Below are 27678 nucleotides of genomic sequence, written 5' to 3'. Positions count from 1 at the left end.
TTTTAGAAGCCTAGGTGTGGCTAGGAAGAAGCTACAAGTGTAAATAAATGCAACAGCTTGCCATTGTTGAATTTATCATACCTGATACAAAAAAGAAGTTATGAGACTTTTTTTTCTGTTAGCCAAATTCCAGCCTGTCAGTGGTTTCTCCTTATTGGTCAGCCCTAACAGGATTAGCCAGGCTGCTTTGATAAGGTGATAAGTGGTCTGCCCTGAGCTGAGGTTATCTGATAGGGGAGGTTGGCAGATGGTGAAGCCAGGCCAGAAAGCGGGTTGGGTAAATCAAGCTGAGTCTTAAAATAGAAGCCATTTGAAAAGGAATGCAGCCAGGTCTGCCCTCTCACCCCTGTACCCCACAGGCAGATAGTGGGCTTAGGAAAGGAATTTGCATATGTCCAGAGGGGAAGGTAATGGGAAAGAGCTACACCAGTGGATTGGCTTAGCGAGGTCCTACTCCTATGGAGGAAAATCATCCATCTTGGAATGTTAAAGTGCAGTGCTTAATGGGACAAGACGATGCCACACTTTGGAGGAAGTTGTCATGCTTTTGGATGGCCCCCTAAGGCTCATTGGTCAAGGATGTCCACTGACTACCCCCCAAGACAACTGAATAAAAGTGGCTGATCTGCATTGCAACTTAGATCTGCTGCCTGAGACCAATGGAACCCTGATGCTTCCCTGCAACCCAGAGGACTGCACACTGAAGTATTGCTCCTATTGCACTTTGGAACAACAGCCCCAAGGACTTTGCTTGCTTTTAAAAGGACTCAGGATTGGGCTCCCTGAAAGTAACAGGTTAAAAGAGCTACCCTTCACCAGCTTCCACTAAAGTCCCTAGCCTCGAGTGTACCCCAGTGAACTTGCAGGGATTTAGCAAGGTGCATTGTGGAATTATAGTCCCAACGTCCCAAATAACAACTCAGAGATTCTGTAACCTTGGATTGGGGTTGTGGATTACTTTCCTGCATCAAGAAACACTTCTGGAAGTAAGCGTAAAAGTGTTACTTTGTAGTTACTGTATCCCACTACAGTGCAACCATCCCTATGAGCGCTATTTGCTTCTATTTGCTAGTTTTACTTTAAAACGTCATATCTCTGATTCCCTATATTAGATCTTTTTCATTTGGTTGTATTTTTAAAGAAAATAATATTTCCTATTTTTATAAAGTGGTGTGGGGTTTTTATTGTGTGTTGTGTCTTACTTATTTACTGTGTTGGTGTATTTAAATGCTTTACATACCTGTCTTCTAAGTCAAGCCAGCCTGCTCGTTGCCAAGCTACCAGGGGTTGAGCCAGGGGCTAATGGTTTGAGATCTTGACTGGGCACAACCCTGTGTTGGGGATGTATTGCTAGTGGTAGGTGTATACTTACCACTACCAATACCCAGTCTCTAACAATACCATACTATAATGATTGCAAAAAACACTAAACTTTAAATAATGAGAATATATGTAATATATGTGAATTTGTAATTTGTAATATAACATACCTAGTAAACAATATGCAGTAGAAGTAAACTGACTTTGCCTATATGGAACAAATATCAGTGATTTGTTCAAAGGTATAGAAACACTTACTTGCACCATGACATATTGTAAACGTTGATGGAGAATGAAACCTGCAATCATAACTTAGAGAGAATACATTCATACAAACAAACAAGGGAAAAAGAAATGTGAAACATGGAGCAAAAATCACATATTGACATAGACATTTTAGGTACTAGAAGAACAAAAAAATGCTACAACTTTGCATAGAAAGGCAAATTAATAAATTGTATTTTGAATGATATATTTGTAGAAGGTAGAAAAAAACATTAAACTAAACATAACTGTTGTTTTTTCTCACATTTTAGCTGTTGATAATGTTTTTTCCATAGCTAAATTGTAAGAAAAAACAATATTTATGTTTAGTGAGATATTCAAAAGCCTAACTTACAAGTCTCCATTCCACTAGGGATTCCTGTCAAGCCTTCAAGATGTAGGCTTTGAAAGATGTTCTTCTCCCAGGGAAAAGGTTCTAAGGTGGGGCTGGGAGAACCATCACCAATCCTCTGGCCCTCCAGGTAATGCTTGGAAGCCAGGGAACGCACTCTGCCTTCAAGGCTACAGTAAGATAGGTTGCTGGTATAACGTGGTAACGCTTTGTCTCTGGTATTCATAGAAATATATACATCCTCACATAGGGACATTTTCTCAGAGCATCAGCTGTTTTATTATAAAACACTTCTCTGTCCCATGCACGTTAAAGGGAGATTCCAGCCAGATGACCACAACTGTATGCTGTCCCGTCTTCTCTCTTCTTCTGTGTGCTTCTCTGCCTCTCCTGTCGCCTCTCTTCTTCTTCATCTTCTTCTGTGGTCTTCTGCCTGTCTTCTGCCTTCTGTTCTTCATCTTCCGTATCTTCATCTGTGATCTTCTGCTCTTCTTTGATATTCTGCTCTTCTGTGATCCTCTGGTCTCCTGTTCTTCTGTTCTTCTGTTCTTCCGGTCTTCTGTTCTTCTGTCTTCTGTCTTCTATCTTCTGTCTTCGGCTCTTCTGCCTCCTCCGTCTTCTTCTCCCCGCGCCTGCCCTCCTGCTCCTGCCTCATCCCCCTCCCTCACTCGCCTCCCCCTCTCTATCACCCCTATCTACCCCGTTCGCTATCTACCTCCCTCACTCCTCCTATCTACCTATCTCTCTATCTATCTCACTATCTAACTCCCTCACTCTCCACCTCCTCCGATCTACCTATCTCTCTATCTATTTCTCTATCTATCTATTTTCTCTATCTATCTATTTCTCTATCTCTCCCCCCTTCCCGCTACCCCCTCTATTACCTATCTTCCTATCCTCTCACTCTACCTCTCACCCTCACCCACCTCTACAACCCCCCTCCCCTATCTTCACAACCCTACTCCTATCTCTCTCCCTAATCTCCTAAACCTCCTAACACTCAACCCCCTCCACCCTTAAACCCCCCTCCCCCAGCTCTTCTCACTCTACCTGTCCCCCCTCCCTCGCGCTTTCCCGCCGCGACCTCCTGCACGCCCCCGCCCCCCAGCTCCCATGCGCCCCCAGCTGACCCCTCCCCCCCTCCTACCTCATATGGCGGCCGCTGCGCGACAGTGGTAGCGACCCTTGACCCAAGGGTAGGTCGCTCCCCCTGCAGCTCCTCCAGGTTCCTGAGACCCACCTCGCAGTAAGTACCCCCCTCCTCCCAACCCCTCGCCGTGCCCCGCGCTACTCACCCTCTCTCCTGCTCCTGCTTCTTTTCTCCTTTTCTTCTTCTCTGTTCTTCCTCCTCGCTCCTCTTCTGTAATCTTCTTCTGTACTCTTCTTTTCCCCGTCTTCTCTCTTCTTCTGTGTGCTTCTCTGCCTCTCCTGTCGCCTCTCTTCTTCTTCATCTTCTTCTGTGGTCTTCTGCCTGTCTTCTGCCTTCTGTTCTTTGTCTTCCGTATCTTCATCTGTGATCTTCTGCTCTTCTTTGATCTTCTGCTCTTCTGTGATCCTCTGGTCTCCTGTTCTTCTGTTCTTCTGTTCTTCTGTTCTTCTGTTCTTCTGTTCTTCTGTTCTTCTGTTCTTCCCGTCTTCTGTTCTTCTGTCTTCTGTCTTCTGTCTTCGGCTCTTCTGCCTCCTCCGTCTTCTTCTCCCCGCGCCTGCCCTCCTGCTCCTGCCTCATCCCCCTCACTCGCCTCCCCCTCTCTATCACCCCTATCTACCCCATTCGCTATCTACCTCCCTCACTCCTCCTATCTACCTATCTCTCTATCTATCTATCTCACTATCTAACTCCCTTACTCTCCACCTCCTCCTATCTACCTATCTCTCTATCTATCTATTTCTCTATCTATCTATTTCTCTATCTATCTATTTTCTCTATCTATCTACTTCTCTATCTATCTATTTCTCTATCTATCTATTTTCTCTATCTATCTATTTCTCTATCTCTCCCCCCCTTCCTGCCACCCCGTCTATTACCTATCTTCCTATCCTCTCACTCTACCTCTCACCCTCACCCACTTCTACAACCCCCCCTCCCCTATCTTCACAACCCTACTCCTATCTCTCTCCCTAATCTCCTAAACCTCCTAACACTCAACCCCCTCCACCCTTAAACCCCCCTCCCCCAGCTCTTCTCACTCTACCTGTCCCCCCTCCCTCGCGCTTTCCTGCCGCGACCTCCTGCACGCCCCCGCCCCCAGCTCCCATTCGCCCCCAGCTGACCCCTCCCCCCCCTCCTACCTCAAATGGCGGCCGCTGCGCGACCGCGCCGCTGGCGCGCCAGAGGCGCGCCAGAGGCAAGCCCGTCTGCGCCCGTCCGCGCCTTGCCCGCGCCTGGCCCGCGCCCAGCACCACGACCACTGGTCCCCAGCTCTCCCAAGCCCCGCTGATCCGCTACGACCCCACCACCCTCCACGCCCTCAACCCAGGGCGCACCAACACCTGCTTCCAAGCTCACCCCAAACGCACCCATGAACCCTTCGCCTGCAACTCCTGCAAACGCATCTTCCACCACGCAACTACCACGACCACAAGCCCACGCGCCATCAACCACCTCAAGTGCATCCTGGTCAACACTCGTTCCGTCCACAAGCACGCCGTTGAACTGTGGGACCTCCTGGACTCCACAGCATCGGACGTCGCCTTCATCACGGAGACCTGGATGAACGCCTCCTCTGCTCCAGACATCGCCACCGCCATCCCCGAAGGCTACAAGATTTCCAGAAAAGACCGCACCAACCAAGTAGGAGGAGGTATCGCCATCGTCTTCAAAGACTCCATCAGCGTCACCACCTCCACCGAAGACACCCCTCTCGCCGCTGAACACCTGCATTTTCAGATTCGCACCGACCCCAGGACCACCCTCAGAGGATCCCTCGTCTACCGTCCTCCCGGACCGCGCGCCCCTTTCAGCGACGCCATCGCCGACTTCATCTCCCCGCACGCCCTCGCCTCGCCGGACTACATCCTCCTAGGCGACCTCAACTTCCATCTGGAACAAAACAACGACCCCAACACCACCACCCTGCTCGCCAACCTCGCCAACCTCGGCCTCAAGCAACTGGTGAACACCGCCACCCACATCGCCGGACACACGCTTGACCCTATCTTCTCTGCCAGCAAACACGTCTTCTTCAGCCACACCTCCGCTCTACACTGGACCGACCACAGCTGTGTACATTTCACATTCTGACGCGAGACCCGCCACCTCCGCACTCAACCCATCCCTCGTCGACAGTGGAACAAAATCCCCGAAGAGCAAATCTTCTCCGCACTCGCCGCCAACCAACCCACCCTCACCACCGACCCCAACGACGCAGCCCTCAGCCTCACGAACTGGATCTCGAACTGCACAGACAACCTTGCTCCCCTCAAACGCACGCATCGACAGGCCAACACCAAAAAACCTCTCTGGTTCTCTGACACCCTCAAAGAATCGAAGAAAACTTGTCGCGCCCTCGAGAAGGGCTGGCGCAAGGACCACACCGCTGACAACATGACCGCCCTCAAGAACGCTACCCGCGAACACCACCACCTGATCCGCGCTGCCAAAAGGAACTTTTTTACCGACAGACTGGACAAAAACAACCACAACAGCAGAGAACTTTTTAGCATGGTCAAGGAGTTCTCCAACCCCAACGCCAACGCCGTCACGCCCTCACAAGATCTGTGCAACTCCCTCGCCACCTTCTTCCATCGCAAGATCAGCGACCTCCACGACAGCTTCGGACACCAGACCCAACCAAGCATCACCGAACCCACACCTCCGACCATCACCCTCAACGACTGGACCCACATCAACACCGAAGAAACCAAAACCACCATGAACTCGATCCACTCCGGCGCTCCATCGGACCCCTGCCCTCACTTCATCTTCAATAAAGCCGACGACATCATCGGCCCGCACCTCCAGGCCGTCATCAACTCCTCTTTTTCTTCTGCTACCTTCCCCGAATGCTGGAAACACGCCGAAGTCAACGCACTACTAAAGAAACCTACGGCTGACCCGAGCGACCTGAAAAACGTCCGCCCCATCTCGCTCCTCCCCTTCCCCGCCAAGGTAATAGAGAAGACCGTCAAGAAACAGATGACCACCTTCCTAGAAGACAACAACCTGCTCGACCCTTCACAAACCGGATTCCGAACCAACCACAGCACTGAAACCGCCCTCATCTCAGTCACAGACGACATCAGAACCCTGATGGACAACGGTGAAACAGTCGCCCTCATCCTCCTCGACCTCTCTGCTGCCTTCGACACCGTCTGTCACCGCACCCTAATCACCCGCCTCCGCTCCACCGGGATCCAAGGCCAGGCCCTGGACTGGATCGCCTCCTTCCTCTCAAACCGATCCCAAAGAGTCTACCTCCCTCCGTTTCGATCAGACCCCACCGAGATCATCTGCGGCGTACCTCAAGGGTCATCGCTCAGCCCGACACTCTTCAATGTATACATGAGCCCCCTCGCCGACATCGTACGCAAGCACGACATCATCATCACCTCCTACACCGACGACACCCAACTTATACTCTCCCTCACCAAGGACCCCGCCAGCGCCAAGTCCAACCTACAAGAGGGCATGAAGGACGTCGCAGATTGGATGAGGCTCAGCCGCCTAAAGCTGAACTCTGACAAAACGGAAGTCCTCATCCTCGGCAACACCCCGTCCGCTTGGGACGACTCCTGGTGGCCCACGGCCCTCGGCACCGCACCAACCCCCACAGACCACGCCCGCAACCTCGGCTTCATCTTGGACCCTCTTCTCACCATGACCAAGCAAGTCAACGCTGTGTCCTCCGCCTGCTTCCTCATCCCTCCGCATGCTCCGCAAGATCTTCTGCTGGATCCCCGCCGACACTAGAAAAACCGTGACCCACGCCCTCGTCACGAGCCGACTGGACTACGGCAACACCCTCTATGCTGGGACCACCGCCAAGCTTCAAAAACGCCTGCAACGTATTCAAAACGCCTCGGCCCGCCTCATCCTCGACGTACCCCGCAACAGCCACATCTCCGCACACCTGAGACACCTGCATTGGCTCCCAGTTAGCAAAAGGATCACCTTCCGACTTCTCACCCACGCACACAAAGCCCTCCACAACAAGGGACCGGATTACCTCAACCGTCGCCTCAGCTCCTACGCCCCCACCCGTCTCCTCCGTTCCTCGGGCCTCGCGCTCGCTGCCGTCCCTCGCATCCGCCGCTCCACTGCGGGTGGGAGGCCCTTCTCCTTCCTGGCAGCCAAGACCTGGAACTCCCTCCCCACCAGCCTCAGGACCACCCAGGACCACTCCGCATTCCGGAGACTCCTAAAAATCTGGCTTTTCGAGCAGCAGTAACCCCCCGCCCTTTTCCCCTAGCGCCTTGAGACCCGCACGGGTGAGTAGCGCGCTTTATAAATGTTAATGATTTGATTTGATTTGATTGCTGAACGCTTTGCTACAGATGCTCATGCAGACTTCAGGCCTTTGCTCAGGTATGGGGAATGATGTCTTCCCAGGGGAACCTGAAGGGCAGAACTAGAGCTTAACATGCTGTGCTCAAATATAGCCTAAGTAGGAATTAGTCTCTAGTGACAATATGGTAGCATTATTTCTATGCTTCACTCTCCTTGTCACAATATTAATTCTGTCAAGCTACAGTTGTGTCATTAAAACCTTATTGAAACAATATACTGCCTCTGCTTGTCATTGTATATGTGAGACTAATGTAACTGAGAGAAACGGATGAGATCTGAGTGACCATGATTTCCCTGAGGAGTCAATTGTGTCATGCGCTCAGCTGCCCAATCATCCCTGGTCCTGGGTAGAGATGAGGTACTGCTAGTTAGCCGGATAAAAACCTGGATTGGGGCGACTGGTGTCACCTGTAGTGGGTTAGACTCAGTTTCCCACAATGTGGGAAATTCTGCCGTTCACATCAAGCAGTCTCATTAGAATAACGAGAGCCTACGTGACAGTTCCACCTCTTCCTAGTTTCCTCCTGTGTGTGCAGGTTGTTTGCAGCTGTTTACTCTGTCAACTCTTCTGGCTCTGTGTCTGAGATATAGCTGTATTTTGAACTTGGGCTTCAAACAATTGTGGCTCTACTCTAATGATTTCATTCACCATGACTGATAATTCTCCCTCTGTGAAACAATGACTTCTCCTCCCTGCAATTATGAGTATATAAAATTAGAAGAATTAGAGGAGCCGCAAGTTAAGGGATTAAAAAAAGACGATGTAAAATAAGCAGAGGGAGAAAAAAATAAAAAAACTGTCTTATGTGTGGCCATTTCTGCAGCACAATGGTGGTGGGCAGTAAAATGGTAAAGGATCATGGTCTGAAATGGAGTGTGTTTTATTGTGTGGTATGCAGGTGTTATCAATGAGCCAAAAGATATCAGGTGCATGCTGCTAACATCCATCCAATAGCTACAGGCATAGTGTGATGCTGAACCCGTCCCGTGAAGTAATCCCGCCATTAGAGATTCTCCGCTAGAACAGTGCCAGTACAACTGCAATATCTAAATATGCTCTGTGCAATTCTGACACCAACTTAATAATGTTAGCCAGCATAGAAGTGCATTGTGTCAGCAACGGAAACGCACTTACACGAAGGAATACACTCTGTTGTTGCAGATGAAGGTTCACCTGCCAGCCAGAATTCCACCAGCTTGACGGAGTACTTGTAAACTCCTCTGCAGAGGGACAACAGGAGTCCAGCCAGGATCTAAATTAGGCCCTTAGTCTGCGGTCTGGGTTTTGGGGGAAACATAGTGTACCACTGTGTATTTTACATTTTTTAACATATAGAAGTTTTTTTTTAATTCTATAACTACCACGGTACTATGTTGGTATTAGTGCTGTACTCTGTAAACTTTTTAAAAAATATATCATGTAATTAATTACTTTTCCCTACCTTTACACACTTACCTAAACTGCTACATTCCTTCCTATGCACTTTTAATACACTAGTACACCACATTTCCACTTAAAACCCAGAACACAGACTAATTGTGGTCTAAATAATGTAGCTACAGTTTAATTTTGCAAAGGGCTGTATTATTGAATCAAATGCTACTTTGTTATAGCAATGTACAGTGGTACCCTGTGAAGTTACCAGGGCATACCGCAGAACAATATATAACTAAGTTTTGGTGCTTTATAACTTTAATACTACTAAGGCAATTTAGATCTACTGACAAAAATGACACTTTCCACCCCATCTATATCCCTGCCGAATTTCATGTACATGCTTTCAACCATTTTCCTGCTACAACACAACACACCACTCCACTGTGGCACGTCACTCCACTCTAGGACACATCACTAGAGGACTACATTATAACATGCCACTCAACTCTATGCCAGTCCACTCCACTCTATTACCATCCTTGCCATGCCACTCCACTCCACTCTATGTCATGCCACCCCACACTACAACACGCCACTCCACTCTAACACACGGCAGTCCATTCTAACACATGACACTCCTAGTTATGCTGTTCCACTTTCCACTAATTCACTCCACATCACACCATTCTGTGCCACTCCACTCTAAGCCACTCTACTGTACACCACTCCATTCTAAGATACGCCAGTCTACCCGACTCTACTATACCTCATTCTACTGTACATCACTCCATTCTATACCACTCCACACTATGCCACTTTACTGTACGCCACTCTACTCTAAGCCACACTACTGTACCTCACCACTCTACCCCATTTGAATCTACCCCACTTCACTCTATGCCATTTTACTCCACTCTATTCAACACCACTCAAAACACTATATAAAAAGAAAAACAGTGACAGATTTACTTTGTGATATGTTACAAAAACATTTACAAAAAATAAAAATATAAAAATTCAGTTAAAAATAGTTAAAAAAATGTTTTATTATTTCTATACAAACCAAACTTAGGGCCTGATTATGACCTTGGTGGATGGCATACTCCATCACCACTTTGGTGGATATCCAGCCCTCCATTTTACAAGTTCCACAGTTTATACTGGAACTTGTAATAAGATGGACAAGATATCAGTCACATTTGTGACAGAGTATCCCATCCACCAAGGTCATAATAAGGCCCCTAAATTATACAATTGTTAGAAATTGTAAAGTTTTTTTTATACCTTTATACTTTACATTTGTAAATTACGCACCACCTTACACTTACTATAACTTTATTTTTTATTTGTATACAAACCAAACTTTCTTAAACAACTCAAACATTAGAAATCACAAAGAATATCTTCATTTCACCTTATTGGATGTTTTATCCTTTTAGTGTCATTTTATTTATTCACATTATGATATATTTCGTGCTATATTTTGACTTTATTACTGTTTTGGTACTTCATAAATGCTTTACACATTTTCTTTTTGTGCCATAGCTACCATAAGGTTGAATTTTGTTTTACTTAGTGACTTTATCGATCTACTCTGACAAGGATTATGCTTATTAATTAAGAAGGGTCATCACCCCCCAAACTAATAACCCATTTTCCTATAATGAACTTTGAACTTTGTTGCTGTATTGCCTTTATTTAGAAATGCATTAGAGTTTGAATGGCATTACTTGCTGTTCTCTTCTACAAAGTTGAACACTTAGGCCCTCATTTCAAGTTTGGCGGTAACTGTACCGCCACACTAGCAGTGGCAGTGAGACCACCGCCAGGCTGTGGGGGCAGACCACCATATAATGACTACAACGGTGAACCCAACGCAACACAGCCAACTTACTGCCAGTCCCGCCACTGCGGTCGAGCTGCCACCGGCGGTAGCTATCTTCTGGCTGGCGGTAACCAAAGTACCGCCCATCATATTATGAGTCACCAGACCTCCAGGATATCCAGGGCGGGCCGACCGCGACAAAAAGTTTGGCGGAAACAGAAAGTACAAAAGAAGACACTCACCTCCAGGTACACAGATGCGTCTGCGGCAGCCATGGCAGATGAACTGCAAGTCCTCCCAGCGTTGTATCTAGCCATACACCTTCATGGCCAGCGACGAAGACGACAACCAATAAGTATGCCTTGGAGGAAAGGGCAGTGATACTCACCCACACATAACATACACTCTCAGCATGGACAGCGAAGGCCACACACATGCAAACAAATTTACCATAGCAGCACGCACATCTACACACACATGTGCACACACAAAATATGAAAAAGCCAAATACCCAATACACACACAGAGCCAAGCAGATACGTGCCAAACAATAGTTGTCTGTCCCACAGAGATGGACCTCATGAGGTCAATAGCCTCTACATTGAGGGCAGCAGGACTGACAGGGGCAGGGGCAGAGGAACCTGTGTTGAAGGAGATGCCTACCCTCCTGGGTTGGTGAGCATGGGCAACTGGGTGGGGAGCTACAGGGAAGGTGGTGCTTGTAAGGGGAGTGGTGGACAAGGATGGTGCTTGGGTGGTCCTAGATGGGTCCACCACCGCCAGGGAGCTGCCATTGGAGGAGGAATCTGAATCAGATGTCGTGGTAGCTCCAGTCTCCCCCATGGTGCTCCCCTCACCCTCCGACCCACTGGTCCCCTCGGCTCCGCTGGTGCCAGCCTCCTGGGTCCCATGGGCTGAAGCATCCCCACTTGCTGGTGCCCTTTCTCCTTCACCAGATGATCCTTATGCACACATAGACAGAAGTGGACAGAGAAGGATGGTGGGAGCGAAAGACAGGGAGGAAAGGGTAAATACCTACACATCCCCTATGCATACAAACAATACACCCATTTGCACCTGTGTTTGAAACAAGAACCCTTACTGCAGTCATGAACATAAGAGTCCTGCAAGCCATAACCAAACTAGTCACCTATTACCTCCCCCCTGCAGCCTAGACACCTGATTGAAAATCCTACATGCCTGTCAACTGTCTAACTCATTCATCTATAAATTTAATCCATGAACATACCCAACTACATGTCAGTCATTACAGGATGAAACAAATCTGACCTCAAAGGTACTGTGAACGCAAACGAAATGACAGGTATCTGTGGAATAGAATCTGTACAGATGTTCAGTGATATTGCAATGATATCATTTTGAATGTAAACTACACATACTTGTCATTACCCAAATACAGTACAAACAAGATCACTTTGGACTGCTACAGTAGATTCAGGGATGGAGTATAAAGCCAGTAAAATGCCTCAACATTGAAGTAACTCATATGTACAGTAGAATATGTGATACAGTACCACCACTTCAGTTCCTGCAAAGCTTTACATAGCTAACGTACTACACTGCAACATGATTGGGGGGACAACCAGGACTGTACACTCCCTAAATTCCATCAGACCTCGTAAATCCCAAGTCCAGTGAGGGACACAGAAGACGACCAAGCAGAACTAATGTAACAGTCTTCACTTACCCCCTTGTGGCTGCTAGCTGCCCTCAAGCGCCCATCCAACTTTGGGTAGACCACTGCCAGTATGTTGGCCATTAGGGGCTTCAGGGTCTGACGGGTACCCCTTCCACATTGGGAGGCCATCCCCAGCTGGGCCTCTGCTGTCTTCCAGACCCAGTGTCTCAGGTCCTCCCACTGCCTCCTGCAGTGGGTGCTCCGCCAGCTATGGACTCCCAGGGTCCACACTTGTTTGGCGATGGCTCTCCACAACGCTTTTTTCTTGTGGGCGCTGACCTGCATGGGAAACATTGCGAAAATGGAGGACATGATGTAGATGATACCTATAAAGCTGCAACCTTTGACGACACACAACATACATGGCCCATGCACATTGCCAATACACCAAACACCACATACATCATGTGCATGCAATACCCCAAATCAATCATCACATATAAATGTGCACACACATTTGCCGTCAAACACTACCCGAAATGGAAGACAAAGGATGTTGTACTGACCTGTCGCTCTGGAGCCCCATACAACCGCAAATACAGAGGTAGGACCCCTTCCACCATTTTATCCAGCTCCTTGGCTGTGAAGGCTGGGGCCCTATCCCCAGCAGTGCGTGCCATCCTGGCTCCAAGATAAAGGACACAGCAGCACACAAAGTGGAGGTCTTCCATGCCCGAATGCCAGGAGTCAAGTGAGCTTAGCCATACAAAATGGCAGTCACGACCGCAGTGGTCATGACCGTCAGCGCCGGCGGTGATGTTCATTGGTCCTAGTTTCCAACAGATGTCAATGTAAACCAATGAAGAGTTACACAGCAGTTCCCACACCTTCCTCCATGACAACTGCCACCGGGGAAATTAGGTCACATCCATATGTCCTCTGCAAGCAGGACAGGCGGCTGCCATTTTAGATTGTTACAGGACTGTCCTGGGTTCCCACTGCATCATTACCTGCATATCATCACAATATGCTTAATTGTAGGTTACATTTTGTCAACACACACATATTTAGTGGGTGTCAGGAGACATTACCACAGTTGTTACTACATATGTTTGTATTGACAATCCGTATAAATGGGACATATGGAAAGTCTTTGTTTGTACATTACTACAAGTCCTGTACATGTCCCTTGTCACAGGTATGGCAAGATGAAACACTGTCTGGGTAGGAATAGAGTGTGAAGTAACGTGTCTTTCTACAACATGAAAGCCAACTTACATGCCCAATATTTCCTGATTGTCATATGTCAGACATGGGTCACTACATTGTGAGATGTGTCCGGATTGTTGTTTGTCTCCCTGCCTAGATACTGCCAAAATGGAGTGATGACGAATGCACTAGTTTACTGGCCCCTAGTAGATCTTGAAACCATGGAGGAGTGCCACATCATCATGACCTGTTGACTGAACCGTGTCTTCATCAGGGGACTGGTAGCCCAGTTGGAGCCACACTCCTGCCAGCTTTGAGAAATCCCCATGCCATCCCTCCAACAGTCCAAGCGTTGGCAGTCCTGCCCTTTCTGGCCAGTGGCTCATTTCAGGGGACTGTGGGACTGGCTGCAGGGATTTCACAGCCCAAGTTCAGTATGGTGTTACAAGATGTGCTGGATGCCCTACTGAAGCATCTGAAAAGGTACCTAAGGTTACCACAACGTGCTGAATTGAACACTGTGAAGGCAGCCTTTTACAACATTTCAAATGTCCCACATGTAATAGGGGCCATTGATGTGACTCACATCAACTTGGTACCTCCGAGGGCCAATGAATAGGTCACCAGAAACCAGAAAAATACATATTCGCTCACTGTACAAGTGGTGTGTCATGCAGATGAGTACATAGCACATGTGACAGTGAAATGTCCTGGTTTGGTACATGATTCCTGCGTCCTGAGGAACAGCAGTGTCCCTATATTGATGTCACAGCTACAGGGAGAAAGGGTCTAATAGGTATGTGTACTGCTGTCCATGTCAGATGTTTGATATCCCTCCCCACATAGTCCCCACTATGCCTAGCACTGTTTCCTATAGTCATATCTCCTTTTCCACACAGTGACTCTGGATACTCAACCTGCCCTAGCTCCTGACACCTGTTCGATATCCAACTACAGGAGGGGAGAGCAGGTACAATGAGGCACATGGCCGGATGAGGCAGGTGATCAAGAGGACTTTTGGCCTCTTGTAAGCTAGATTTTGGTGCCTCCATGTGTCCGGTGGTGCCCTACAGTACCGACCATGGAAAGTCTGCAAGATCATTGTTGCATGCTGCATGCTCCATAATCTGTCCCTCAGAAAGCACATCCCATTGTTGGAGGAGGGGGACATTGATGCTCGAGCAGTGGCTGAGGCCGGTGACCCTGATACTAAAGAGGAGGCAGACGAGGAGGAGGCACATGACAACAGGACTAACCTGATTCGCCAATACTTTCGCAGATTTTCCATAAATGTGATTTGGATGTTATGTGCACTTGGACCATGTATTGGAAAAGCTAGTCTGTACTTAGATTTTGCATGCATCAAGGTGTGTGCGAAGACTACTGCCTCCCATCTTGGTTTCCAACCCTGAAAGGTTGCTGAATTACCATGAGGGGTAGTGGAAATGCATTGCTGCCAATGACTTGTGTTTAACCCCTTCGCTGCCAGGCCTTTTCCCCCTCAGGTGCCAAGCCTTTTTTGCGTATTTGGGGCAGTTTGCGCTTAGGCCCTCATAACTTTTTGTCCAACTAAGCTACGCGTTCCAAATTTGCATCCTTTTTTTTCAACATCCTAGGGATTCAAGAGGTACCCGGACTTTGTGGGTTCCCCGGAAATAGACCAAGAAATTAGCCAAAATACAGGGATTTTTTTTTTTTTTTTAAATTGGAAAAAAGGGCTGCAGAAGAAGGCTTGTGTTTTTTTCCTTGAATAAGGCATCAACAAAGGGTTTGTGGTGCTAAAATCACCATCTTCCCAGCTTTCAGGAACAGGCAGATTTGAATAAAAAAAAAAACATTTTTCAACACAATTTTGGCATTTTACTGTGACATACCCCATTTTTATTATTTTTTGTGCTTTCAGCCTCCTTCCACTTAGTGACAGAAATTGGTGTGAAACCAATGCCAGATCCCAGAAAGCTAAACATTACTGAAAAGCAGACAAAATGTTTAATTCAGCAAGGGGTAATTTGTGTAGATCCTGCAAGTGTTTTCTACAGAAAATAACAGCTGAAATAAAAAACAATTGAAATTGAGGTGAAAAAAACAGCCATTTTTCTCCACGTTTTACTCTGTAACTTTTTCCTGCGAGCTCAGATTTTTTAAAACAATATACGGTTACGTCTGCTGGACTCTTCTGGTTGCAGGGATATATAGGGCTTGTAGGTTTATCAAGAACCCTAGGTACCCAGAGCCAATAAATGAGCTGCACCTTGCAATGGGTTATCATAAAAAGTGAAAAATAGGTATCAAGAAAGCCTTTGTATTTCCAAAATGGGCACAGGATAAGGTGATGAGAAGCAGTAGTTATTTGCACATCTCTAAATTCCGGGGTGCCCATACTAGCATGTGAATTACAGGGCATTCTCAAATAGACATCTTCTTTACACACTGTCTTACATTTGGAAGGAAAAAATTTAGAGAAAGATAAGGAGCAATAACACTTGGTTTGCTATTATGTGTTCCCCCAAGTCTCCCTATAAAAATGGTACCTCACTTGCGTGGGTAGGCCCAATACTCGCGACAGGAAACGCAACATGGACACATCTCATTTTTACATTGAAATCTGACATGTTTTTTTGCAAAGTGCCTGAATGTAGATTTTGGCCTCTAGCTCAGCCAGCACCTAGGGAAACCTAGCAAACCTGTGCATTTTTGAAAAGTAAACACCTAGGGGAATCCAATATGGGGTGACTTGTGGGGCTCTGACCAGTTTCTGTTACCCAGAATCCTTTGCAAACCTCAAAATGTGGCCAAAAACACTTTTTCCCCTCATTTCAGTGACAGAAAGTTCTGGAATCTGAGAGGAGCCACAAATTTCCTTCCACCCAGTGTTCCCCCAAGTCTCCCGATAAAAATGGTACTTCACTTGTGTGGGTAGGCCCAGCGCCCGTGATAGGAAATACCCCAAAACACAACGTGGACACATCACATTTTCCCAAAGAAAACAGAGCTGTTTTTTGCAAAGTGCCTAGTTGTGGATTTTGTCCTCCAGCTCAGCCAGCACCTAGGGAAATCTAGAACAGGATGAATCTTCCAAATCAATAGCAGACGAAGTCGATCAGAGACTGGATTCAAAACATGCAAGACTCTTAACAGTCCACAGTAACGGGGTTTGAACTTATTCTGGGACAGGTAAAAGGGCAAAAACCTGGATGAAAGCCAGACCTTGTTCTCAGGCTGGTAGGATGGTGCAGGACTATGGCAAGTATCGGCAACCTTTTTCATGTAACGTTTTGAGCTAGGAGATAGGTACCTAGAAGATCCTGAACCTGACGGAGATTTCGGACAACTAAGGTAACTGCGGGAACAGAGGAATCCTTATTAGTAATGGTAGGAAAAGCAGTAAGGTGGAAACCAAAAGTACAAAAGAAAGGTGTGGATTTTGTTGCACTATGGACTGCATTATTATAGGAAAATTCAGCCAATGGTAGGTATGAAGACCAATTTCTTTGGGTTGCATTACAAAAGCAGCGTAGATACTGTTGTAATCCTTCATTTAGGCGCTCTTTGACCATTAGTCTGACGATGGAACCCCAATGTTAGAGCTACTTCAATATGCAAAAACGTACAAAATGTTCTCCAAAATGGGACACATATTGAGGGCCTCGATCGGAAATGATTACTTGAGGGAGTCCATGGAAGCAAAATATATCTCGTAGAAAGATCTGACTCATCTCCTTAGCGGTGGGTAACTTCTTTAGGGCAGAAAAATGAGCCATCTTAGTAAAAGAGTCAACCATTACCATTATGACCTGATAACCCGCAGAGGATGGCAAAGAACAAATAGTTATAGTATGCCATGGAATAGATGGCACAGGCAATGGCATCAATAAACCTGCTGGCTTAGTCCGAGGTGTCTTTGTTTGATCACATATTAGGCAAGATCTTACATATGTTTCAGTGTCAGATTTTAACGTGGGCCACCAAAAGGAGTGGAGGAGCAGTTCCTGGGTCTTCTTAATTCCACGATGTCCAGCAATAGGGGAGTCATGACACATTTGCAAAGCTTCATTTTGCACTTTCTTGGTAGGCAAAAATAAGGAGTTTTTATGATAATAATAATACTAATATTCTATATAATAATAATAATAATAATAATATTCTTGATGCTTCTGCAAGTGGGAATTTAAAGTGTTCCATTCTTCTGTGGATAAATTCTGATACTCTGTCTTCACACGGTCGAGGAAGGATTAAACGACTCACACTATTCGACATGGCTCTCTGATGTGTGGGAAAGTAGTAATTGTGCTCTCAGGATATCGCCGAGACAAAGCATCTCCTAGAACATTTTGGGATCCAGGTATGTATGTAACTACAAAATCGTACTGACTAAAAAAGAAAGCCCATCTGGCTTGCCGACTATTTCGGCATTGAAAACTGCAGAGGCATTGTAGATTGCGATGATCTGTTCTAACTGTGAAAGCTTCCTGTGAACCCATTAGAAAATGTCTCCATTCTTTGCAGGCAGTCTTTAATGCTAGTAATTCCTTTTCTAACATAGAATAGTTTCGTTCTGCATCTGACAACACATGGAAAAGATAAAAGACAGGATGTTTGAGGCCATCATCATCTTGTCTTTGTAACAACACGGCTCCAATAGCTCTGTCAGATGCATCCGTGACCACAATAAATTGCTTAGCAGTGTCAGGATGACGTGATATGGGAGCTTGTGTAAAGGCACATTTTAGACCCTGAAAGACTCTTTCTGCTTCTTCTGCTTCTTCTGTCCAAATTAAGCCTTTCTTTAAGCTTTCTTTTTTAATGGTCTGGGTTATCTGGCTTTGCTGCTGGGAAAAGTCCTTTATAAATTGTCTGTAGAAAATTGATAATCCTAGAAAGCACGGTGTCTCCTTAACTAAAGTAGGAGAAGGCCAATCTAGTATGGCTTATACTTTTTCTGGATCCATGGCGATGCCAGCTTGGTTGATACGAAACCAAGATACTGGACCTTGGACTTGTTAAATTCACACTTTTCGGGATTATAGTATAGATTAATTTGGCAGAGTCTTTCTAATACCTGAAGAACATGCTGAGTATGGTGTTCAGGACAACAAGAATAAACCAGAATGTCATCTAGATAGATTACAACACTCTGATTCAAAAGATTTGAAAAAAAGGAATCCATAAATCTTTGGAATATGGAAGGTGCATTAGTCAGACCAAAAGGCATTACGCTGTATTCAAAATGACCCAATGGAGTGCGAAAAGCAGTCTTCCATTGATCACTCTCCTTAATTCGTAAAAGATGATAGGCACCTGCAGATCCAACTTGGTGAATATAGTGGCCCCTGGGACTGCTTCCAAGATATCCTTAATAAGAGGTAGGGGATACCTATCCTTGAACGTAGTCTTGTTTAACTCTCAAAAGTCCATACAGGGGTGGAGATCTTCAGTCTTCTTTGATATAAAGACAAGAGGAGCCCCGGCAGGTGATGAAGAGGGAACAATCAATCCGCTTTGCATGTTTTCATCTATGTATTCCTTAAGTACTCTTCTTTCCTGCTCTGATAAGGAATACATTCTTCCAAATGGAACTACTTTTCCAGGTTGCAAAGTAATAGCACAGTCATAACCTCGATGAGGAGGCAAAATGGGTCTTTGAGGTTTCTGGAACTCGTCAGAGTATTCTTGATAGCCTCTGAGTACTCCTTGGACCATGTTAGTGGTACTGCTTGTTTGATTAGAGGAAAAAATTGACTCTTTCGGAGACCAATAAGAATCTGTTGAATAACATTGTAATTGACAAAAGTGGGATGAAAGTGATATAGTCCATGTCTCCAAATGTATATAAGGATTATGTTGTGTTAACCAAGGAATTCCCAGAATCATATTATGGTTGGGGGAGGATATCAATCAAAGGAGACATGTTCCTTATGTCTTCCAAATTGCAGGTAAGGGGTAGGAGTAGTATCCACCACAGGTCCGGAGGTTAAAGGAGAGCCATCTACTGTATGAACATGTTCAGGAACTTCTTTAGGAACGTGAGGTATTCCTTTTTCCTTAGCCCATCTTTCATCTAGGAACATCCCACTGGCTCCACAATCCAATAACGCCAACACTTGTTCTTCCTGATTTGGGCATTGTAGAGTTACTGTAAATGCAAAAAGAGCTGTGTTATCTTCTCTAGAGGAGCAGATAGAAGGTATCTCAATGCCTCTGGTCCCCTTACTTCTCACAGGGGACGGGAGTTGGCGTTTCCTGACAGTCTGGTGGGACGGATTGGACACATTCAAATTAGATGACCTGCACTGCCACAATAAAGACACAAGCCTTTACGTCGTCTGTTTTCTCGCTCTACCTCAGATAACGGTCCACCGGCAACATCTATTTGCATGGGTTCTTCTTCTGAGGAGGCTGGTTTCTCTGATTGGTTTTCTACAGAACGACGTGCAGAAGAGCGCATTGCTTCTGAATGGAACTGGAACCTGGACCTTAGTTTCTCGAATCTACATTCTCGTAAGTGGTATTCAATATTAAGTGCCAGGTCCATCAGTTCTTTCAAAGATACAACCGGGGTGGAGTGCACCAGTTCATCCTTTAGTTCGTCTCGTAACCCTCGATGGAAAAGTTTCACAAATGTGCGTTCAACCCATGTGGTTTCAGCTGCTAGTTGTTTAAAACGGGTGATGTAAGTCAGAACATCTTGAGTCCCTTGTTTTATCTCACATAACGCCTCTCCCGCAGCAGCTTCCAGTCCAGGTCGTTCGAAAATTTGTTTGAAGGCTTGAAGAAAATCTGAATAGCTGGACAATAAAGAGTCATTGGCAGCTACCAAGGGAGTTGCCCATGCTAAGGCCAGACCAGACAGGGAGCTAATCAAATATCCAACCTTGTCTTATCCTGGGTAAACTGAGAGAGTCGAAATGCTTGTCTTAGAGCGGTATATTCAGTACACAGTTGTAGTTCCTGTGCCTGTCGCTGTACAGTATGAAGCATAGACTGTGCTGTTTCCACTACATCTTCAGGTGGTCCTTCCATGGTTCCAGAGCAACACAGAAATGTTTGGCATTGCAATCTGTCACGACTTGAACGCTTCTTTCTGCAGTAATCCGCCAGTCTTTGCACACCACTTGGCTTCTTGCTGTTCTAGATTGACAAAGGTAGGGGTGACCCTTTCCAGTAGCCACGGCACTCCTGATAATAAAACACCAAGTAGGCCGTAACCTCCAGAAGGAGTCCTAGAGGGAAAAAAAACAGCAGGCAAAAATCTCTAATCAAGGAACTCCTGAAAATAAGAAAAGAAAAAATATTGAAGTAAAAAAAGGACTGGAACAGAAACTGAAAAAAGGTAGAATCCAAATCACGGGATACAGAGCGAGGAACACAACCAGAACTAAAGTGTTTGCAACGCAAGGAACAAAAGACAAATTGTGCTCATATACAGACAAGACAGGAAGTGACATGCAGGAAGTAATGAAGACACCATGCTGGATTGGGAAGAGCCACTTAAAGGTAAATGGAAAAATAACCATAGTATGAGATAGGAAGCGAAGCATGCAGGGAAAGAATGCAGCCTTCTGGGAAAATAAAATATGGCCAAAGAAGAAACAAAAAGAAAAAAGGGAAAAAAGAAGAGAAGAACAGCAACAAACAGGTAATAAAAATTGAGGGGGCAAAAAGTGGATGCAGCGAGAACCTGAGCCAAAAGAAAAGGTCTAAGGTCGCGCTGTAGCCCAAAAAACAGGTTGCAAATTTTAAAGCGGCCCGCAGCAGAAACGGCTGTCCAAGATGTAGACCGCCGATCTGATCACTGCCCGTGAATGGGGTGCCTCCGGTCTGCGCGGCGTCACACCGTTTGTGTCTTGGGATTGGAATGTTGACTCATGCCCCTGTACTGTGGGGCACACTGATGTTTGATCTGTTCCTGGGACACATGTTTGGGAAGGTGGGCTCTGCCGTGCAATGGATGCCACGGGGAGGGAGATTCAGTTGTGGGGGGGGGTGAGGCTGGTGGTGGTGGACTGACCACTCATGCCTGATGGGCCTGGTTCCTATACAGACATCCAGGGGATTCCTCCTCTATTGGACTTGCTTCCAGGGCTGTGCTTTCTGTCACTGGCACCCTCTGCTGTGTGGTAGTACTTGTGAGACCTCTGTAATGAGAGGTATTGTGTTACATGATGGTATTGTACTAGTGGTACACATGGTTGTATGCCATCATTGTCTTGATTAGCAGAACAGTAATGGCATTGACTGTTACTTGACTACTGCTTGTGTTTGCATCATTTGAATGTTGCTGTGGTCCTCCTTTGATCGATAGTTAGTATTGGTCTTGCTACTGTCATTGCTATATACTGATGTGCATTCAAATTTCTTGTTGGTGAAGGGGGGTGACATGGTATTATGTGCAGGTGCACAGATGTGAAGTGGATTTAGATGTCATGCAAGGGTAGAGAGTATTGCATTGTGGTAGCTATAGGTCTTGCTGTATTGTGGGGAATCCATGCACTAGGTGGGCCTTTGAGGGAATGGTGTTAGTAGGGAGTTGTGGCATGCAAGGGAGGGTATTGGGTCCAAAATGATTTTGCGCATGTGAAGGTGGTGTGACGGGGTGACAGGGCGGTGGGGGTACATGCTGGCCGGGGAGTGTAGTTGACTTACCAGTGTCCAGTCCACCTGGTATTCCCATCAGCCCCTTTGGATGGGCAAGACCTTCTCCTCCCACGATGATAATTCTGGGGGAGGAGGTGGGATCCTACCACCAGTCCTCATGACGGCGATTTGGGGTTGTCATGCCATGGCCATTACCTTCCCCCATAGGTCGTACCACCTCTTCCTAATGTCGTCCCTTGTGCGTGGATCGTTTCCTACTGCATTCACCCTGACAACGATCCTCTGCCATAAGTCTGTTTTCTGGGCTATGGATGTCTGCTGGACCTGTGCTCCAAACAGTTGCGGCTCCACTATGCCGATTTCATCTACCATGACCCTCAGATCCTCGTCTGTGATTAGCAATGTTGGTGTAGGGAATCCATGCCCTGCCACTTAAGTTGCTTACTGTTTCCCCTCATCCTATTTATGTGTATTGCAAAATTTACAGCTGAATAATTAATTTGAACCCCACCCAACAATCTCAAACAAAAGCGTCCTTGCACAACTGGGGAATATACATCTCTATTGAGCAAAGGTGGTCATCTGGTGTCCTCCACATAGATGAGGCTCTTTGAGAGTGGATGGAGGTCTGCTATACATTTCTTGGAGAACTCCCCCTGTGGTCCTCACAAATTGACCCATACCAAGATCAGAAATAAGTTATTTTTGTGTTATGTGTGGATACCTTGTCACTGACAGGCATGAAATGAAAAATCACTATTAATTTCTGGATGTTAAAGGGCAGTTCTGTTTTTATGAGTGTGTCCATACTGAACTTATCCAAATAGGCGAAGAGGACATACATTATCTTCAAATGGCCTGATAATAAATTGTTGGATGAATCCAAGTATAGATATCTCAATGTGAATACAACTACACCTCTCAGTGTAAACAATCCAATGGGAAAAATGCAGAGTAGTGGGCAAATTACATCTGCCATAATCTGTAACACAGAAAGGGTATTGTAGAAGCTTCTTTTGTCCCCACACTTGATTCCTACATAAAGGCACTAAGAATGTCCTACAAATTCATAACATTCCCTAATAAAACAATTGTTTGTCAGCCATGGATGTCAATAATTTCTATTTGATTACTGAAAACCAGGCTTAGTTTTCTTAGACAAGCTCTCAAGGCATCCCTGTTTGTAAGAAGAGCTAGTTAATTATGCATTGAAAATTGTTATTAGAGCTTACACAATTTATATTGATGAATATATAATTAGGTATAAAAATTAGTTTTCACAACATAAGTGTGGAACTGCAATGGGTTTCAGGTTTGCCCCCTCAAAAGCCAAACTAGCTAAGATGTAATATGAGAGGGACCATGCCTCGAGAGATAGATAGACCATCTTAAGGTGGTCAGCCACAGACTCAATTGAGATCATGAATTTCACATGATTGTGTGACCCGGGAGAAGATATGGGACGTGCCTAATTTGCAGGACTGTAATGAGGAATCTTTGACAGTTTAAAATGTAGTGACCTGGTTGCTATGTTCCTGTCAGAAGAACAACCCAAAAAAATGTCAGTGGACTCAGATGTAATTCCTCACCCTCCCTCCCACACAACCTTTAGTGGAAGTACAAATATCAAAACTCAATTAAAATAGGGAAATTGGGGGCAGGGAGTGAGCTATAAAACACAGCAGGCTTCCAAAACAATTATGCCTTTAAGTAATCACACATCAATGAGGATGAATGTCTCCCAGTGCAAAAAAAGATAGAATTGGTTATGTTCACGAATATAGTACATCACACAATTATATTGAGGTTAACAAATAGATTTTCTGTTTCAACTGTTTGGTGCTTGAAAGAACCTAACTAGCTCCCGGACTAGCTGCATTCATCCCAAAAACAAGGAATGCCAAACATAGAAGCCGCCAGGAAAGGGGGCTGCACAATATCTCTAAACTGGTTGCAAAGGCCCATGTAGATGGTGTGTTGGCATGTAAAGCTCTAGCTCAGCATATAGTGTGGCTAGAGAATTGACAACACTGCATGTGTTAAAGTAATTTGAAAGTGCTGCATAAATGATCAATTTAAGGTATAACTATAGTTTAAGCATATAGGGCCAGAATTACTAAAATGCAATTTTGAATTTCCCAAATAGCGACATAGAAATCGCTATTTAGGAAATGCAAAATGTTATGTACAGAGATACCGATTTCCTAAGAGTGATTCCTACAAAAGTAGGAATCGCTCTTAGGAAATCGCAAATAAGGAGTCCCATTGCATTTGCATCAATGGGCTGGTTTTGCATTTCCCAAATAGCGATTTCCTATTAGGAAATCACCAATTGGGAAATGTAAAAGCAAGGGTGGCAATGGGCAAAAGACCCCCCTTGGTGCACCCCAAAAATAGTGGTGCATATGTAGAGCACACATATGCCCAAGGGGCATGTGTGTATTCTATTGCAATTTAAAAAAAAACATTTTGGGGTGTTTTTTGTAAATTGCACCTGGTTACCATTTACTTCAAGTCAATGGTAATTGCATTTCCTAAATGTCCAAATCGCATTTAGGGAATGCTTTGTTTATCAGAATAGGAATCGCAAATAGGTAATCCCTATTTGAGATTTCCTATTCTGGGGATCACAAATTGTGATTTCGACAGTGTAGAAATCGCAATTTCCGATTTCCTAAAGGCCTTTGTACATCAGAAAAGGCCAATTTACATGTCTTAATGACCCAGAATGCCAATTCGGACTGTTAAGGAATGCAAAAGGGCTTTGTACACCTGGCACATAGACCTCCTCCTACATTTATATGTAAATCTCTACTTTGGTGCTTTTCGCCATTTTTTTTTTTTTTTAATTCTGGAAAGGTATCATACAACAAATACAAATAAGAAAATAAAGCAGATAAAACCCAGCAGGGGATAAACCTTTGGGAGACAAATGTCCATCTCTTAAATGGTGACATACCATTTTGGTTTAAACATTTAGGCCCTCATTCTGACCCTGGCGGTCGGTGATAATGCTGCGGCCAAGCCGCCAACAGGCCGGCGGTCCAAAATATGCAATTCTGACCCTGGCGGGAACCGCCAACACAGCCCGCCGCATTAACACTCCGCCCGCCACGGCGGAACAAACAAACAGCGCGGCGGTCCCCGCCAACAGCCAGGCGGCAGACAATGTACCGCCCACCCTATCACGATCCACCAATCCGCCACCTTTTCCGGGGCGGGAGCACCGCCGATAAAAACACGGCGGAAACAGACTACGAACGGGAAAACGCTCACCTCTACGCACTCCACGCGAGATTCCGGCAGTATGGAACCCGAGTTGCAGGTCATCCCCGCACTCCTATACCTGCTCCTGTACCAGGAGCACGCCCGGCGGCGCGGAAGACATCGGTGAGTACTGCACCTACGACACAGGGGAGGGAAAAGATTACCGGCACACACCCACCCACCCATACCCACTACAACACACACATCAATGCATTCCCACAGATCACTGTCACAACCCACAAACCCCCCCCTCCGAAATAATGCAAAGACCAAAAGAAGAGATCATAAACGGGCAGATATATTGAAATATGGACACCAGTAATCCCAATAAATAAATAAACTATGTACAAAATATATACAGCTACTAAATGTAGTCCAACCACTGTCCGTGGACCACAGGGGTCCTGTGCAAAGGGGCAAGGCCCAGTCCCACGACAAGAACTCCACGGAGAGAACACTGCAGGGGCATCAGAAAGAAAATAGGACAGGCACCTCAGGGGGAAGGGAAGGGGGGGCACCTCAGCCACTTGAGTACACGACGCCAGATCCACGAGGGGACTCCATGACCACTGGGCCATCCTGGGGAGAGCAAAGCCACAGTCCATACAGTCCATACAGTGGGTGGCCTGCCCACTGGGCCATCCTGGGGAGTGCAAAGCCACAGTCCATACAGTCCATACAGTGGGTGGCCTGCCCACTGGGCCATCCTGGGGAGTGCAAAGCCACAGTCCATACAGTCCATACAGTGGGTGGCCTGCCCACTGGGCCATCCTGGGGAGTGCAAAGCCACAGTCCATACAGTCCATACAGTGGGTGGCCTGCCCACTGGCCCATCCTGGGGAGTGCAAAGCCACAGTCCATACAGTCCATACAGTGGGTGGCCTGCCCACTGGGCCATCCTGGGGAGTGCAAAGCCACAGTCCATACAGTCCATACAGTGGGTGGCCTGCCCACTGGGCCATCCTGGGGAGTGCAAAGCCACAGTCCATACAGTCCATACAGTGGGTGGCCTGCCCACTGGGCCATCCTGGGGAGTGCAAAGCCACAGTCCATACAGTCCATACAGTGGGTGGCCTGCCCACTGGCCCATCCTGGGGAGTGCAAAGCCACAGTCCATACAGTCCATACAGTGGGTGGCCTGCCCACTGGCCCATCCTGGGGAGTGCAAAGCCACAGTCCATACAGTCCATACAGTGGGTGGCCTGCCCACTGGGCCATCCTGGGGAGAGCAAAGCCACAGTCCAAACAGTCCATAACAGACTCCACTGCCACTGGAGGAGGCATGTTGGCCAGAGGACATCCTGCAGCCCTGCCCGAGACAGATCCTGCCCTGCCACGTCTGCCAAAGGGCCAGCGGTTCTTGCCTGGAAGGGCCCAGTTCAGCGCTTCTTGCCTTGAAGGGCCCAGTTCAGCGCTTCTTGCCTTGAAGGGCCCAGTTCAGCGGGTCTTGCCTTGAAGGGCCCAGTTCAGCGGTGCTTGAGACGGCGGGGCCCAGTTCAGCGGTGCTTGAGACGGCGGGGCCCAGTTCAGCGGTGCTTGAGACGGCGGGGCCCAGTTCAGTGGTGCTTGAGACGGCGGGGCCCAGTTCAGCGGTGCTTGAGACGGCGGGGCCCAGTTCAGCGGTGCTTGAGACGGCGGGGCCCAGTTCAGCGGTTCTTGAGACGGCGGTCCCCAGCGGAGCGTTGCTGGAGACGGCGGGGCCCAGTTCAGCGGTGCTTGAGACGGCGGGGCCCAGTTCAGCGGTGCTTGAGACGGCGGGGCCCAGTTCAGCGGTGCTTGAGACGGCGACCGGTCTATGGCCAACTGCTCATTGCCTGGTGGTGCCCTCCTGGGAAAATTTCTCATATATGTCCGTATATTGGTTCCTTCTAGTCCTTCCGGTATACCCAGAATTCGGAGATTATTCCTTCTTTGCCTGTTTTCAAAATCTTCCAATTTCCACATTACATCTGTCAATTGTTCATCCCTCATAGTATTCTGTTCTTTAAGATTAACAACATCCTCCTCGACCGTTATGATCCTTTCTTCCATTAAGGATAGCTTAGTCCCAATTTCTGTACATGATTTGGCCACTTTACGAACTGTTCCCTGTAATCTCTTCGTGGCAACCCTTGCACGTCGACTTTCGATCCTTGTTTCTGTTTGCAACTCTTTGATTGAGTTATAAATTGACTGGAGCATTCCTGCCTCAGCCCCCAGTGCGGGTGGGCTATAAGTAGGGGGGCCAATATCTGATTCCTTATTGCCATTAGCTGAGCCCTGGTTAGTTAAAGTTATAGATGAGGAATCTGTGAGTCCAATACCTGCATAGTCCCATTTTAAA

Source organism: Pleurodeles waltl, chromosome 2_2 (genome assembly GCF_031143425.1).
Source record: "Pleurodeles waltl isolate 20211129_DDA chromosome 2_2, aPleWal1.hap1.20221129, whole genome shotgun sequence".
Taxonomy (NCBI): Eukaryota; Metazoa; Chordata; class Amphibia; order Caudata; family Salamandridae; genus Pleurodeles; species Pleurodeles waltl.
Note: the sequence above shows the minus strand (reverse complement) of the source record.